Source organism: Ovis aries, chromosome 3 (assembly GCF_016772045.2).
Source record: "Ovis aries strain OAR_USU_Benz2616 breed Rambouillet chromosome 3, ARS-UI_Ramb_v3.0, whole genome shotgun sequence".
Taxonomy (NCBI): domain Eukaryota; kingdom Metazoa; phylum Chordata; class Mammalia; order Artiodactyla; family Bovidae; genus Ovis; species Ovis aries.
This window is the reverse complement of record NC_056056.1, coordinates 101,313,356-101,331,429: the sequence shown is the minus strand read 5'-3', so window position 1 is coordinate 101,331,429 and position 18,074 is coordinate 101,313,356. Positions and strand designations below refer to the sequence as shown.

General features: G+C 41.4%; 1 protein-coding gene across 9 annotated transcripts in view; it reads right to left on the bottom strand.

Annotated features, from left to right (window-relative positions):
- Positions 1-18,074, bottom strand: part of AFF3 (ALF transcription elongation factor 3) — a 628,609-nt gene that overhangs the window by 489,082 nt on the left and 121,453 nt on the right. The gene's annotated exons all lie outside the window — the stretch shown is intronic.

Below are 18,074 nucleotides of genomic sequence, written 5' to 3'. Positions count from 1 at the left end.
GGCAGAAAGGTGGTCAGGGAATGGGTAAGTGATAGAGGCAAGTCAGGCAGAAAAGATGTGGCTGGAGACAGAGAAGGGTAAGGAAGCAAGGATCCTCCCAAAAGGGGTACAGGAAGGCTCTGAGTTGTTGTAGCTGCTGTGGTGTTGGTGGTGTTGATGGTGACTCTGACAGTTGTGACTGTAATGGTGATGATTGTGATGATGGTGACTGTGACGGTGGCTATGGTGACGTTGGTGATAGTGGTGATGGTGATGATGGTGGTGGTGGTGACGGTGGTGATAGTGGTGACGGTGATGATGATGGTGGTGACGGTATGGATGGTGATTGATCATGATGATGGTGACGGTGGTGATAGTGGTGATGGTGATGATGATGGTGATGATGGTGATGATGGTGATGATGGTGATGGTGGTGATGGTGGTGATGATGGTGGTGGTGATGGTATGGATGGTGATTGATGGTGATGATGGTGATGGTGGTGATGGTGGTGATGGTGATGACTGATGGTGGTGATGGTATGGATGGTGATATTGGTGACGGTGGTGATAGTGGTGACGGTGATGATTGTGATGGTGGTGATGGTATGGATGGTGATTGATCACGATGATGGTGATGACTGATGGTGGTGATGGTATGGATGGTGATGATGGTGACGGTAGTGATAGTGGTGATGGTGATGATTGTGACGGTGGTGATGGTATGGATGGTGATTGATCACGATGATGGTGATGACTGATGGTGGTGATGGTATGGATGGTGATGATGGTGATGATGGTGATGATGGTGGTGGTGATGGTAGTGATAGTGGTGATGGTGATGACTGATGGTGGTGATGGTATGGATGGTGATGATGGTGACGGTAGTGATAGTGGTGATGGTGATGATTGTGACGGTGGTGATGGTATGGATGGTGATGATGGTGATGATGGTGATGGTGGTGATGATGGTGGTGGTGATGGTATGGATGGTGATTGATCACGATGATGGTGATGGTGGTGATGGTGGTGATGGTATGGATGGTGATGATGGTGACGGTAGTGATAGTGGTGGCGGTGATGATTGTGATGGTGGTGATGGTATGGATGGTGATATTGGTGACGGTGGTGATAGTGGTGATGGTGACGATGATGGTGGTGGTGATGGTATGGATGGTGATGATGGTGATGATGGTGATGGTGGTGATGATGGTATGGATGGTGATTGATCACGATGATGGTGATGGTGGTGATGGTGGTGATGGTATGGATGGTGATGATGGTGACGGTAGTGATAGTGGTGACGGTGATGATTGTGATGGTGGTGATGGTATGGATGGTGATATTGGTGACGGTGGTGATAGTGGTGATGGTGACGGTGGTGGTGGTGGTGATGGTATGGATGGTGATTGATCACGATGATGGTGATGGTGGTGGTGATAGTGATGATGGTGACTATGATGGTAACAGTGGTGACAGAGACTATGATGGTGATGACTGTGATGCTGATGAAAGTGGTGGTAGTGATGGTGGTGATTCTGATGGTGATGATCATGATGGTGGTGAAGGTGACTGATGGGGACGGGGATGGTGATGGCAATGATAGTGGTGACTGCAAGGTGATGGTGGAGATAGCGGTGATGGCAGTAACTGTGATGGTGATGATGGTGGTGACTGATGGTGATGACTGAGATGGTGGCAGTAGGCGGGGGTGGTGATTAAAGACCTGCTGGGGAATGAGGACTGGCCAACAGTGCATACTATGAATGCTTAACCCTGAAGCACACTCCTATGACCCTGCTCACTAATACTGGGCTTTTCACTTTGAGTCACTGAATCCCAGTTCCTATGCCTGTTCACCCTATTTTCCCCCTACAGTTCGATGCCTGGCTCACCATGAGCTCTGTAACTACAAGCGTCAACCCCACGATTATTTCCACCATGGACATTTTGAAAAGGTGAGCCCAACCTTACCTGTGTGTCTCTGACCACAAAGGCTGTCTCAGTCTTAATTCAATCTTGGAACTCTGAGAAAATTTACAGATCTCTGCCTTAGGGCTGCCAGCCTGTTCTATGAGAAGGGGAAGAGAACTGGAGCTAGTCTGTGCCATAATCTCTTCTGCACCACAGCTTTTGTGAAACTAGAAAATTGAAGGGAATCAGAAACTAACAGACACCCACGGAAAAATTTAGCCAGTAAATATTTCAACAAAAACTAGCCTTTTGGGATGACCTGTACCATCATCTCAGACCCATTAGGCCCAGATTATATTTTGCTAATACCAATTTCCCTTTATTACTCTACGCAGCCACTGTAGGAAGAACTTCACATGCATTATTTCATTTCATAGTCTTTAGAACCCCAAGAGAATTCTCCATCCACCCATGAAGAAACGAGAGGCTCAATACCCATAGCCAGCGAGCGACAATGCCTGGGTCTGAAGCCAGGCAGTCTGGCACCAGAGACTGACTTCTTGACTCAGCTTGCGTGGCTCCCCAGGGAACTTACTCACTGACAGACTTTGACAAATGGTGCCCCCATCTTTTGTTAGTAAATGTCAGGCAGAAGGGTGTTCATTTTCAGATCGTGACAATTTCAGTTCATTCTTCCAAGATCTGTTAAGCCCCCCTTGGTGGATATGCATGAATCATAAGAATTCTTCTAAAGCCTATAAAATAGAACTGGGATAAGCAATTCAAATGAGTCAGCACTAGCAATTAACTAATACTCCAGCTGATGAATTCTGTACAGCGAGCTCCTTAAGAATTACAGAATATCACAGTGACTGTGTTTTATAACAGGGCTAGCAGGGCCGGGTCACTGCTGCAGGATGGGCCTGGACACTGACTGTTTCCCAGCTACTTACTGAATCCTGACTCCATTTCTTTTTTTTTTTTTTTCCTGTGGAAATGATGACTGCTCCAAATCTCTCTCGTAAACACGCTCCAGTGAGTGTTCAGAGAGATGGCAGATAAATGACAGCTTTGCATAGCCAAGGGTTAAACGCTTTTCCCGAGGGATGCTCAGTCTTGGTGCCACGAGAGCGAGTGTCAGGTTCTAATGGAATTGTTCCATGATAAACCACCGGGCTGGATGACAAACAGCTTTCAAAGAGGCTCTCCGTATAGTATCCACACCCCAAGTTAATTTGAGTTTCTTAACAGGACCTCTTTGCTTTATAATATAAAAGTGCCTTGGGATGAAGCAATTACACTGATTTACCATCTTCTCCTTGGTAGACTATAAAGACACGGCAGAGCCTCGCAAAAGCCGTAACTTAACCAAATGAGGCCCACCTGCAAAGCCCCTACTATGCCATTTCAAAGAGTCCACTGCAGCCCGAGGCACAGAGCTGGCATCCATCACAGCTGCCCATGGTGAGCAGGATGCCTACTCCTAGGGCTTCTCATGTTAGAGCCCATAAATTACTCTTCCTTCACCAAATGCTCAGTTAAATTTCATTTTCACTTGACAGCATCAGTTGCTAAACTTCAGCTCCGAGGGATTTTAAAGCCATTCCCAGGGAGGGTTCTATCTCGCAGCCTCTTGTAATCAGGATGCTCTCCCAAACAACCCCTGTGTGACCACTGAAGCTCATGGGCCAGGGTGCCCACGTGGCAGGGCAGAAGAGTGACTGGAGTGCCTCATCTAACTTCCTGATGTTTTTCAACAGATCAGGCACCCGGACAAGGAAAGCTCTGGGACCTCAAACATCAACCATTAAGGAATGGATCACATTCTTCCTAAACACAGCTCTTCATCTCTGCTTCTGCCCAGAAACAGGATTGAGATAAGCACCTACCTGCTGACATGGACCCTAGAGGAGGAAATGGCAACCTGCTCCAGTATTCTTGCCTAGAAAATCCCATGGACAGAGGAGCCTGGCCGGCTAAAGTCAGGGAGTCACAAAGAGTCAGACTCAACTGAGCATGCATGCATGCTGACACGAATATTCTGAGGATGAGGAACGGTCAACGTGGGCTACTGCAGTGTGAGGCTCAGAACTAACCCTGGGCTAGGGTGACGACACACAGAGCTCCCACTGTGCACACGTGGAGTTAAAGGAAAATGGGGGCTGATGTATGTGCATGGCCATATGTAAAACAAACAGCTAGTGAGAAGCTGCTGTATAACAGGGAGCTCAGCTCAGTGCTCTGCGATGACCTAGAGGGGCGGGATGGGGGGTAGGGTGGAGACAAGAAGGGGGTATGTGTATACTTATAGCCTTGGAGTACGGAATGAACCAGGGCAAAGGCTAATAGAGTTTGGCCAAGACAACGCACTGGTCATACCAAACACCCTCTTCCAACAACACAAGAGAACACTCTACACATGAACATCACCAGATGGTCAACACTGAAATCAGATTGATTATATTCTTTGCAGCCAAAGATGGAGAAGCTCTATACAGTCAGCAAAAACAAGACCGGGAGCTGACTGTGGCTCAGATCATGAACTCCTTATTGCCAAATTCAGACTTAAATTGAAGAAAGTAGGGAAAACCACTAGACCATTCAGGTATGACCTAAATCAAATCCCTTATGATTATACAGTGGAAGTGAGAAATAGATTGAAGGGACTAGATCTGATAGATAAAGTGCCTGATGAACTATGGATGGAGGTTTGTGACATTGTACAGGAGACAGGGAGCAAGACCATCCCCATGGAAAAGAAATGCAAAAAAGCAAAATGGCTGTCTGAGGAGGCCTTACGAATAGCTGTGAAAAGAAGACAAGTGAAAAGCAAAGGAGAAAAGGAAAGATATAAGCATCTGAATGCAGAGTTCCAAAGAATAGCAAGGAGAGATAAGAAAGCCTTCCTTAGTGATCAATGCAAAGAAATAGAGGAAAACAACAGAATGGGAAAGACTAGAGATCTCTTCAAGAAAATTAGAGATACCAAGGGAACATTTCATGCAAAGATGGGCTCGACAAAGGACAGAAATGGTGTGGACCTAACAGAAGCAGAAGATATTAAGAAGAGGTGGCAAGAATACACAGAAGAACTATACAAAAAAGATCTTCATGACCCAGATAATCATGATGGTGTGATCACTTACCTAGAGCCAGACATCCTGGAATGCGAAGTCAAGTGGGCCTTAGAAAGCATCACTACGAACAAAGCTAGTGGAGGTGATGGAATTCCAGTGGAGCTATTTCAGATCCTGAAAGATGATGCTACGAAAGTGCTGCACTCCATATGCCAGCAAATTTGGAAAACTCAGCAGTAGCCACAGGACTGGAAAAGGTCAGTTTTCATTCCAATCCCAAAGAAAGGCAATGCCAAAGAATGGTCAAACTACTGCACAATTGCACTCATCTCACATGCTAGTAAAGCAATGCTCAAAACTCTCCAAGCCAGGCTTCAGCAATATGTGAATCATGAACTTCCAGATGTTCAAGCTGGTTTTAGAAAAGGCAGAGGAACCAGAGATCAAATTGCTAACATCTACTGGATCATCGAAAAAGCAAGAGAGTTCCAGAAAAACATCTACTTCTGCTTTATTGACTATGCCAAAGCCTTTGACTGTGTGGATCACAATAAACTGTGGAAAATTCTGAAAGAGATGGGAATCCCAGACCACCTGACCTGCCTCTTGAGAACCCTATATGCAGGTCAGGAAGCAACAGTTAGAACTGAACATGGAACAACAGACTGGTTCCAAATAGGAAAAGGAGTATGTCAAGGCTGTATATTGTCTCCCTGTTTATTGAACTTCTATGCAGAATACATCATGAGAAACACTGGGCTGGAAGAAGCACAAGCTGGAATCAAGATTGCTGGGAGAAATATCAATAACCTCAGATATGCAGATGACACCACCCTTATGGCAGAAAGTGAAGAGGAACTAAAAAGCCTCTTGATGAAAGTGAAAGAGGAGAGTGAAAAAGTTGGCTTAAAGCTCAACATTCAGAAACGAAGATCATGGCATCTGGTCCCATCACTTCATGGGAAATAGATGGAGAAACAGTGGAAACAGTGTCAGACTTTATTTTGGGGGGCTCCAAAATCACTGCAGATGGTGACTGCAGCCATGAAATTAAGAGACGCTTACTCCTTGGAAGGAAAGTTATGACCAACCTAGACAGCATATTCAAAAGCAGAGACATTACTTTGCCAACAAAAGTCCGTCTAGTCAAGGCTATGGTGTTTCCAGGGGTCACGTATGGATGTGAGAGTTGGACTGTGAAGAAAGCTGAGTGCCGAAGAATTGATGCTTTTGAACTGTGGTGTTGGAGAAGACTCTTGAAAGTCCCTTGGACTGCAAGGAGATCCAACCAGTCCATTCTAAAGGAAATCAGTCCTGAGTGTTCACTGGAAGGACTGATACTAAAGCTGAAAGTACAATACTTTGGCCACCTCATGCGAAGAGTTGACTCATTGGAAAAGACTCTGATGCTGGGAGGGATTAGGGGCAGGAGGAGAAGGGGACGACAGAGGATGAGATGGCTGGATGGCATCACCGACTTGATGGACATGAGTTTGGGTAAACTCTGGGAGTTGATGATGGACAGGGAGGCCTAGCGTGCTGCAGTTCATGGGGTCACAAAGAGTTGGACATGACTGAGCAACTGAACTGAACTGAACTGAACTGATAGCTGATTCACTTCGATGTACATTATAAAGCACCTATACCCAAATTAAAAACAAAATTTGACCTGTACACATTCCACAATTTGAACAAAGAGAATGAAAAATCCATTCAATTCCTGGATCCTGAAATATTTTAAGGATACAGAATATAATAATGAGAAGCATAATAATATCAATATTGGGCAACTGTTGTGCTCAGGAGTTTCTAAAGAAAGTTGTATTTGTTATCTTCTTTATCCCTCTCAATAAACCTGTTATGTATCCTCCATTTGTGCAAAGCACAACATCATAATGAATATATATATATAATGAAATAAAATCTGTGTGCCATATATAGATTCTAATGCTCATTTTACAAATCAACACCCTACTTCAATGAAAAGGGCTTAGAAATTTAAACATTACTCTTAGTAGTAACCATTACTATTAAATTCTAAGTTCTGTACAAGTTCTAGATATTAAAGACAATTTAAGTTTTAAAAATAATAAATTCTTATTCAAAAAATGCTCAGCTAATACGGTATACAGAGTGCCAGCTAGACCGTGGCCCCACCTTGACACAGAGACTCCTGCGGATGTTTCTCCATCTTGCTGGGGTGAAAATTCTGTAGTCAATTATGCATGATGTAGAGGAAGATGTGGAGAATTATGAATTATTTGAACTCTACGGTTCTATAATTCATTCTGTGCAAGTGACACTAAAGATGATTGATTCTAAATATCCATATAACACAGTGTCAGAAAATCAAGGGGTCTTCCCATGACTGATGCATCGCTCACACGTTTCCCCAGTTCAACCAGACATGCCATTGATCATAAAACTGTTTTATTTGATCCCTAGAACATTAAGAATATTATATATTATGAGGCTGCCTACACATGATGATAATTATCCCAGTTCTTTGAGAAATGTTTCAAAGAGGACACTCGCTAAGTCTGTTCTGATAACATGCTTGCTTCATGTTCTCTTAAAACGTCATCTCTTGTTTCCTCTACTTCCCCAGCCCTTGTTGATTGTTGTTTAGTCACTATCCTGTCCACCTCTTTTGTGACCACATGGACTGTAGCCCACCAGGCTCCTTCTGTCCACAGGATTCTCCAGGCAAGAATACTGGAGTGGGTTGCCATTTCCTTCTCCAGGGGATCTTCTCGACCCAGGGATCGAACCTGCATCTCCTGCATTGGCAGGCAAATTCTTTACCACTGAGCCACCTGGGAAGCCCCTTCCCCAGCCTTTACTCTTTTTTTTAATGTTTCCCACATACACCCATATACAGAGTAAGCCCAATGTCTTAGGCAATGTAAGTAGCTCTGATATTAGGGTAAGTTTATTAATGTCCACACCTCTCAGAATAAGCTGACAATGCCTAGCTCACAAGAGGCACCCAGTGACCATTTGTTCCATGAACAGAGGAACAGATGGATGGATGAATCACTGACTTTCTTTTTCACTAATCTCACCTTCAGCGAAGCCAGGGAGGAGAAGCAACACTGGGAGAGGATTTGTCTGTTCTTCTCAGGACAGTAAAGCACATGCTCTGATAAGCAAAGCCATTTCGGGTACATTCTGAAAGCAGCAGCTTCGAGGAGTTGCTGAAGCTAGGCTTTAACAAATTATTGTTTTCAAAGATTTGCACAAAGAGACATGGAAGTGTCACGATGTCCTTTTGTAATGGAAAGTCTACATCCATTTATGGAACATACTGTATAATAACAGGTCGGTGGAAAACAAACTGGAAAATTACTGAACTCGAAGCCTTCTTCAGTAAGAAAACGAATGAGAGTCAGCTTGGAATTACACTGAAAAGACACAGCAAAGCCTCCCACTTGACAAGACCTTAACTTCCAAGGACTGTCCTCTAGAGTCAAAGGCATTACCGCTGGGCCGAGAGTGAGAAGACTCAGAGGTGATCCAGCCACAGACAAGCTGTGAACTATTCCATCCTGCAGGCTCAAACATGTAACCAAACCAATCCATACATTGATCAGTAAGAAGCACACAAGGTGCTTGAAAATGTTAATGTGTTCTGCCAAGGTGAAGTATCATGAATAGCTGGATGGAAGGTGATTAAAATACCTACCATGCAGGAAGAAATATGACCCCTTATCCACCCCAGGTAGATGGCCTGAGAAGGCATCACTAAGTGCTGACTTTGGCCCAAGAATATCCTATCTAGGAATTTACAATTTGTATTTAGGATATCACTGCAAAACAAATTATGAATTAAGTTACAAATAAAATTTAAACCAATTAAATATCATTTCAAGAAGACTGGCTGACAAATTACAATACTTCATCCAACGCAAGAGTATGTAGCCACTGGATACATGAATCTAATTGTACAGATGTGGAAAATATCCAAGATACATACGCTGAAAAGAATAAGTTGTAGATGGGAAATGATATAATCTCTTTTATATAAAATAACCTGTGTGTTTATGCATATATGAAAATGCTTAAATATTTATCTCTGAGATGAATGTTGGAATGGTGGGGAGAGAAAGGAATTTATAGTCTTCTGTCTTTGAATATTTTATAACCACATATTACTTTTGCAATAAAGAGTATTGTTTTAAAAATATTAACAGTGTCTTTTTTACCTTTTTATTTGATATTGGAGCACAGCTGATTCGCAGTCTTGGGTAGTCCCAGGTGTACGGCATGTCCATGCAGCCATTCTCCCCCAGCCTCCCAGCCCATCCAGCCTGCCACATAATACTGAGCAGAGTTCCCTGTGCCATACAGCAGGTTCTTGTTGTTACCCATTTTAAATATGGCAGTGTGTAGTATGGGCCTCCCGGGTGGCTCAGTGATAAAGAATTCACCTATCAATGCAGGAGACACAAGACCACCAACTCCAGCATTCTTGCCTGGGAAATCCCATGGACAGGGGAGACTGGTGGGCTATAGTCCATGGGGTCGCAAAAGAGTCAGACATGACTGAGCACACACGCATGCAGTGGATCCCTTTTGGAACTATCTATAAACACGCAACATGTAAAATTAAGGCTGTGCTGTGCTTAGTCACTCAGTCATGTCTGACTCTTTGTGACCCCATGGACGGCAGCTCACCAGGCTCCTCTGTCCATGGGGACTCTCTAGGCAAGAATACTGGAGTGGGTTGCCATACCCTCCTCCAGAGGATGTTCCCAACCCAGGGATGAAACCCAAGTCTCCCCACACTGCAGGCAGATTCTTTACCATCTGAGCCACAAGCGAAGTCCATGAATACTGGAGTGAACAGCCAATCCCTTCTCCAGCGGATCTCCCCAACCCAGGAATCGAACTGGGGTCTCCTGCATTGCAGGTGGATTCTTTACCAGCTGAGCTACCAGGGAAACCAAAATTAAGGCAGTGATTAGTAAATTTGGATTTACTCATCGGATTTCATGCTGCCCTCTACCAGGACCCTGGCTCTCCCCTCCAGGCCAGGCCAATTTTCTCCTCTACTCCTTCTCTCCTACTGACCACCCTCCCCAAGGATGAACTAAACCAATCTCTCCACCTATCCCACCTACTGATTTCAATCCAACCAAATTCTACATCAAGCAAGAACATTTTGAATTTCCCAGTATTTGCCCTATAATTATACATGCAAAATAATACAGTAAGAAAGAAAGCCACCATATTCATCTGGAGAGCATCTAACTTCTCACCACACCTACTCCAGTATCATTTGGGCCTTAGACAAATAACATGCATGGTTCCCACGGATAATTCAGAAGACACCAGGTCATCTGACAGCAGCTCTGGGAACTCCTCTTTCAGAACTCAACTTGTCTGCTTCCTCCAAGAGACACAGAAGCCCAAGATTATGAACCCTAGGTGCAGAGGCATCTTGGACATTGCGTTTGTAATGGGACGTTTTACATCAGAAAGGGGTGGCTGGACTGCCAAGGCCCTTCAGCAACTCTGAACCCTACTCTCCTGGTTACAAATGAACTGTCCCTTCCCTACAAATCTTTCCTGCCTTCTAATTTCTCTAGGGCTCTTCTCCAGTTTTTATGTGAAACTGACTCATCTTTTATCTCATCAAACTCTGTTTGCTGTTTGAGAAATACTACTTATGATATTTCTTTTCAAGTTTAATTTTAGATTAAGAAAATAATTTTTCTTCAGATTATGTTATGCATTTCCTTTGTTTCAAATATTTATGTTTCAAGCAGTTGTCTCTGACTAGCATTTACAAGTCTTACAGAGCAACAAAATTGTCATCAATAAATGCAAAATCACCATAATGTTAAATTAGACATATCACATTTTCAACATTAAAGGCTATGACTAATGGTATTTCTATTAGTATCTCTAAAAATAACTAGTAAGCCTGCAAATCCAATGTGCCGTTCCCTAACCATGTCAATTATTTCCCAGGTATATTAAATTCACAAAAGAAATAATAATAAATATGTAAAAATTGCACATCTCCACTAATAATTTAAGAAATGCAAACTATATCAAAGTGAAATCATTTTTATCTGTCCAACTGAAAAAGATTTTTTGAAAACAAGGTAATATAATATTCCATCCCAGTAAGTGCTGGGTGACTGGGGCATCTCCCGTGGGGCTGGAGGGAGGATAGACCAGAACAAAATTCCTGAAAAGAGCTGTGCATTTTGTAGTACATATTTGGAAACTTTAAAGAGAATTGTTCACCTTGCTAATCTCCTTCTAGGAATCTGGCCAAAGAAAATGGTCAGAAATGCAAAGATCCATGCAGATGAAACTTTTATCAGACTATTGTATATAAGGGGGCTTCTCTCATAGCTCAGCTGGTAAAGAATCCGCCTGCAGTGCAGGAGACCTGGGTTTGATCCCTGGGTCGGGAAGATGCCCTGGAGAAGGGAAAGGCTAAGGTACACGCCAATATTCTGGCCCAGAGAATTCCATGGACTGTATAGTCCTTGGGGTTGCAAAGAGTCAGATGTGACTGAGTGACCTTCACTTTCACTTTCATTGTATATAAGAGGAGAAACTAGAAGCAACCCTGTGTGTAATGACTAGAAAATAATGAGATCATTTGTATGTTGTAGCCACTCTACTCATGTGTTCAATAATATTTAATGACAGAGGAAATGCCCACAATGTAATATTAAATTAAAAAAACAGGATAAGAATTATATAAGCAATGTGATTAAAATTCCATTAAAATTATCCATAGACATATGGGTGTATGTATGTATGCATATACATGAATATATACATAAAGAATCTAAGCGAATACCAAGATGTTAACATTGGTTATTTCTTAGTAACAGAAAAAAATAACATTTTATTTTTCCTTTGCTTTTACTCAGTACGTTTGATGCTGTGTATTAAACATTTATTATTCTTCATACATATTAGGATAGGTACTCTCAAAAAAAACACAGAAAATATGAGGTTACCCAAAATATTCTTTCACATTTTTCTGTACGATGTCATGGAAAAGCTTGAATGAATTTTTGGCCAAACTAATAGCAAGTGTTGGCAAGGATATGCAAAGGCTGGAACCATGTACACACTGCTGGTGGGAATATACCAATAAAGTACAACTGTCATGTAGAAGAGCATGGCACTTCCTCAAAAGATTAAAACTAGAATTATAGTATGATCAAACAGTCCTACTTCTGGCCATATACCTGTAAGACTTGAAAGATGGTCTCAAAGAGATCCGTGTTCACAGCAGCACCATTCACAACGCCTGTGAGGTGGGACCAGCCCGAGAGATGAGTGACTGGGCAAACCAACTGTAGCCTGTTCATGCAACAGAATGTTACTCAGCCTTAACAGGAAGGAAATTCTGACGTGCGCCACAATGTCATGGGCTGAACTGCGTCCCCCGCCCCCTGCCAATTCCTATACTGAAGCCTTAACCCCTAGAGCCTCAGAATGTTAGAGATAGGGTCTTTAAAGAGGTGGTTAAGTCAACATGAGGCCATTAGGGTGGGTCTTAGTTCAATCTGACTGAGATCTTAACGCGAAGAGGAAATGAGGACACAAGAAGGAGCAATCAGGAAGGCCTGTACAAAGACCACAGGAAGAGCTCAGGAGAGCTCGTCCTCTGCAAGCCAAGGACAGAGGCTTCAGAAGAAACCAAACCTGCAGACACTGTGACCTTGGACTTCCAGCCTCCAGGACTGCAAGAAAAAAAATATTCCTGTTAAGCTGCCCAAGAGCAAAAAATAACCTTCATTATTTAAAAAAAAAAATTCTACGGTCCTAAAAATTCTATGGCCTCGGTGTATGAGGAAGAGTCAGAAGATGCGAAACTGACTAGATTTATTTTAAACATCTGAGCTATGACAAGCTTGCACCTACATACTCACACACACAAATGTGGGCTACATGAATCGTCAAATCTGTATGAAACATCTGAGTTACTTGCAACTCTCTAAAATTAACTCAAATCATTTACCAGATGGCAAATTCTGGAAATAAATTTAAAATATGCAAAAAAATACTATCTGACTTTTATATGAAACACAGAGTACCTAATTATACCTTTGTATTTCAATTTTGAGAAGAATTTTTATTTCTAATATCAGTTCTGAATGATAATCAATTCTGATTTGCAAAATGGTCTATGTTTTATAAGCAAATAAGTATTTCCCACTTGCAATTTTTATTGGACAATAAAGACCATATGGCTAAGAATTCATCTGAATAAATAAAAAAAAGATACAAATTTTTATTATACAATGTGCCTCTAAAACTTTTTAAGAACCTCTGCAACAGCATTTTGTGTGTCTCCAATTAAGATTTACTACATAATAAAATTATGTAGTAATAATACACAACCTTTTCTAAAGTCATATGATTCTTCAATATTTACCCTTGCTACACCACAGCATATAAATCATGCAAGGGAATTCTCACGATACACATTATTTAGGGCACAGAATCATTTTGATTTAATTCTCAATAAATGAGCAGTAACTTGTTACTTGAGACTGGCAAATCAATATCAAATGCTTGTTCTAAGATTGCTTATCACTCTAGTCATGCAAGTAGCTTGAAAAACTGAAGTATTCTCATTGACAAAGGGATTGCTCTATTTGTTTTCTAAAAGCTTTCCCATATGACACTATACTTAGTTTTACAACCAAGAAAAAAATCAATTTCTTTCTTTAACCTGTCAATCAGAAAACACATACAGAAACAATGATTTTATTAGAACACATGAAAGTACACTGAATAATAATGTAAGATGCAATGGAAATATAAAACAGCATTACATAGAAAATATACACATATAAAACAGAACATATACATAAAACAGAATGAACATACATATGAATAGAGACTTAAATGCAAAAAAAAATTAAATATGGAAATTAAAACGAAGATGACAAAAATCAGTTGGACTTACTCTTGTCTTTGGTTTTCAAATATACCCCTCTCTTTTTCAGTTCAGAATTCAAAATAATAAATAAAATCATTAGAACAACTACCTTTTCCCATTACCATGAAAGTCAACTGGAACCTAATTTTTCTTGTTGTTTCTATGTATGAACACTAAACTTCCTAGCGGGTGATAATGCTGGCACATTCATATCAGAGCATCAATAAAAACATTTCTCTTTAAAACAGTCTGAGTGACTCTAAATTACACTTCATACAATAAAGAACCAAGAAATACAGATGTCTGCCTGGCTTTTGATCTAGTGCCTATAAAGACTCCTAAAAAGTTATATATGGGCAACTACCTTAGGCAGATAGCAACATAACACACTGATCTAATTATTATCCACATTCCCCCATTTCATCAAGGTCACTCAAGCTCACCATATGTGAGGTAATGTATGTCACCCATACACATTGCCTTATATAATTTTTTATTTTAACGGATGATTGTTGTTGTTCAGTCGCAAGGTTATGTCCAACTCTTTGCAATCCCATGCACCCAAGCTTCCCCGTCTTTCACTATTTCCCAGAGTTTCTCAAACTCATGTCCACTGAGTCAGTGATTCTATCCAACCATCTCATCTTCTGTTGTCCCCTCCTTCTCCTGCCCTCAATCTTTCCCAGCATCAGGGTCTTTTCCAGTGAGTCGGTTCTTTGCACCAGGTGGCCAAAGTACTGGAGTTTCAGTTTCAGCATCAGTCCTTCCAATGAATATTCAGGGTTGATATCCCTTAGGATTGGCTGGTTTGATCTCCCTGCAGTCCAAGGGACTTTCAAGAGTCTTCTCCAGCATCACAGTTCAAAAGCATCAATTCTTCAGCACTCAGCCTTCTTCATGGCCCAACTCTCACATCCACACCTGACTACTGGAAAAACCATAGTTTTGACTAGATGGACAGCTGTTGGAAAAGTGATGTCTCTGCTTTTTAATACACTGTCTAGATTTGTCATAGCTTTCCTTCCAAGGAGTAAGGTGTTCTAATTTCATGGATGTAGTCACCATCTGCAGTGATTTTGGAGCCCAAGAAAATAAAATCTGTCACTGTTTCCACTTTTTCCTCTTCCATATTTTAATGGATGGTTATTGCCAAGCACCACAGGTTGGCTCTTAAAAGCGAAGTCTGACCCAGGAAAAGGGTCATTTCTTGTTCGAGTGTCCATTCCCTGGGAGGGGCTCACCCTGTGCCCTACCCGGGCATCCTCACGGTCACCAACAAGGCACTGCTCTGTGGCATCTCACGCTTAGCAATACATGACTGAGGGCCATTTAAACTTTCGTCTATGGGAATCCATGGAACCACACACTTTAACAAAGTAGAACCTGCTTGAGAACTGCTCACACCAAGAACCGCCCTTGTGCGTGTATGTGTGTGAAGTCACTTCAGTCATGTCCAATTCTTTGCAACCTACAGACTGTAGCCCAATGGGCTCCTCTGTCCATGGGCTTCTCCATGGACAGAGTGGGTTGCCATGCCCTCCTCCAGGGAATCTGTCAAATCAAGGATGCTTATGATGTCTATTTCACCCAAGGATCAGCACCTACATCAGGCTATGCTTAAGAAATCCTCACTGAATTAGCCAACCTTCTGTCCAGGAATGCTGCCAGTGTGCTGGGCACCTCCAAGTGTGAATGAATCACATTTAGTTGAAGCAGTAACCAGACACCCCAGCTATGAATAACAATGACTGCAGCAGAGGATGATGGCTCTTCAGCAGACCATCAAGTCCTGACAAATGAGGAGAACCAAGCACTTTTTGACCAGTCTTGGCCACAAAGCTTATGGGTCCACGAACCAGAAAATAAACTGTAGTGGGAAGACTCCAGCTTGGAACCACAGGATCTGGGTTTTAGCCCCAGGGTTACCTTTTCTTTTTCTCAAGCACTTGAAGACCAAGACTTCCCTTCTTGAATGAAATAAATGCTATTTGCAGCAACATGGATGGACCTAGAGATTATTGTACTAAGTGAAGTGAACCAGAAAAAGACAAATATCATATGATGTCATCTACACGTGGAATCTAAAATACAACACAGGTGAGCTTATCTACAAAGCAGAAGCAGAGTCACAGAGAGAGAACATAGACTTGTGGTTGCCAAGACAGGTAGGGGTGAGGGAGGGAGGGATTGGGATTAGCAGACGCAAACTATTATATATAGGATGGAGAAATAAGGTTCTACTGTATAGCACATGGAACTACATTCAATATCCCAGATAAACAACGATGGAAAAGAATATGAACAAGAATGTGTATGTATATGTGTGTGTGTGTGTGTGTATATATATATGTATGTATTGGTTTCCCTAGTGGCTCAGATGGTAAAGCATCTGCCTGCAATGAGGGAGACCCAGGTTCATTCCCTGGTTTGGGAAGATCCCTGGAGAAGGGAATGGCAGCCCACCCCAGTATTCTTGCCTGGAGAATTCCAGAGGAGCCTGGCAGGCTACAGGCAATGGGATCGCAAAGAGGTGGACTTGACTGAAGTGACCTGGCATGCATGCCTGTGCACACACACACACACACACACACACACACACACACACACACATAATTAAATCGCTTTGCTCTACAGCAGAAATTAACAGTGTTATAAATCAATTAAACTTGAATAAAATAAATTGTGTATGTAAAGAATTTCCTTTCATTTACGTATTCTCAGTATCTAACAGTGCTCAGCATACGACTGGCCCCCAGTGAGTGTTTGTTCAATGAAAGAGCAAGAGAACACATCTTCTTTGTGTTACCTTAAGCCCCTCATGTTTCCAAAGTTTTAAAAACAAGGACAGCTCAACACCTGTAGGACTTTACATCAGATTGTTGTGAGAACAGGTGAACTAGTACAAACAAAAATTGTCTATTAACCCTAAAGGTAAGTTAAACAAAGGTGACAGAGTTTAGAAAGGTAAGTTCTAAGGAAAGATGTGGTGGCCGTCAGGAGGGTACTTCAAGGAACAATTATGAATAAAAATAAAATAACCTCCAAAAGCCCAGATTTATCCTCTGTCCCTAAACCACTTAATCCACCTCTTGGCTTCAAAGATGTTCAATCTACCAAGAAAACCCATTGATAAGGTTCCAACCAAACCTGTAAGTGCGTGCCAGGCTCTGAAAAACTAAGGTGTTGCAGAAAATTTTTCAAACTCTCTGCTGACAAGCCTCTCCGCTCATGAATTTCCCACTTAACATAGATGGCACCACTGTCACGATGCCTTAGGTTCAAAGTGTCTTCCATTTATCTACACCTTGAATTCCTTTTATTTAACAGCTCCAGGACTGACCCACACAATACCTAAGGTCATTATTATCCTACCAACTTTTCAAAAACTAAATTCATATCATTACAAATGCTTGAAGAAAAGAATGCTTCTTCAATAATCCCCCTTTTGGGTTTTGGAATCATAGGTAAAGTATTTTGGGGAAAAAATTTAGCTTACCTCATAACATATTCAAAAATAAATCCCAATAAATTAAAGAATAATTTTTAATGAAACTATAAACCAAGAAGAAAATAAAAGTAAATATATAAGTGATCTTGGAGGGCGCTAGGATTCTTAATCGCTAAAGCAATAAGAGAAAAAAAACTTGCCACATTTGTCTATGTAAAAATTATACATTTATATACAGCATAAAATCTCCAGCTAAAATATTAAGAGAAAAAAGTTAAAGGGTATAAATATAAGAAAAGGGATAACAGTATTATTACATATGGGGTTGACAAAAAAGTTCATTGAACTTTTTCCAGAAGATGTTATAGAAAAATCTTAACAAACTTTTTGGCCAACTCAATATATAAAGAGTTGTTAGAAATAAAGAAAATGGTTTAAAAATAACAGATAAAGTGAATCAGGACATAAACAGCAAGTCCAAAAATAAAAAATTGAGAGAAAGAGAAAAAACTGAACATGTTAATAATGCATATAACCAGTAATTTTTAAAAAGGGAACAAGAAAGAAAATCACCTTCCATACCAAATAGACAAAGAACTAAAAGTATAATCTTCAATACAGACAATGGTACAGGGCAGCAGGAGGTCTCACTCACTCCTGCTGGTAGCTAAACAGGTCAAGTCTTTCCAAAGGGAAAATTGGCAATATATCAAAAAGTATATCCAAGCTCACA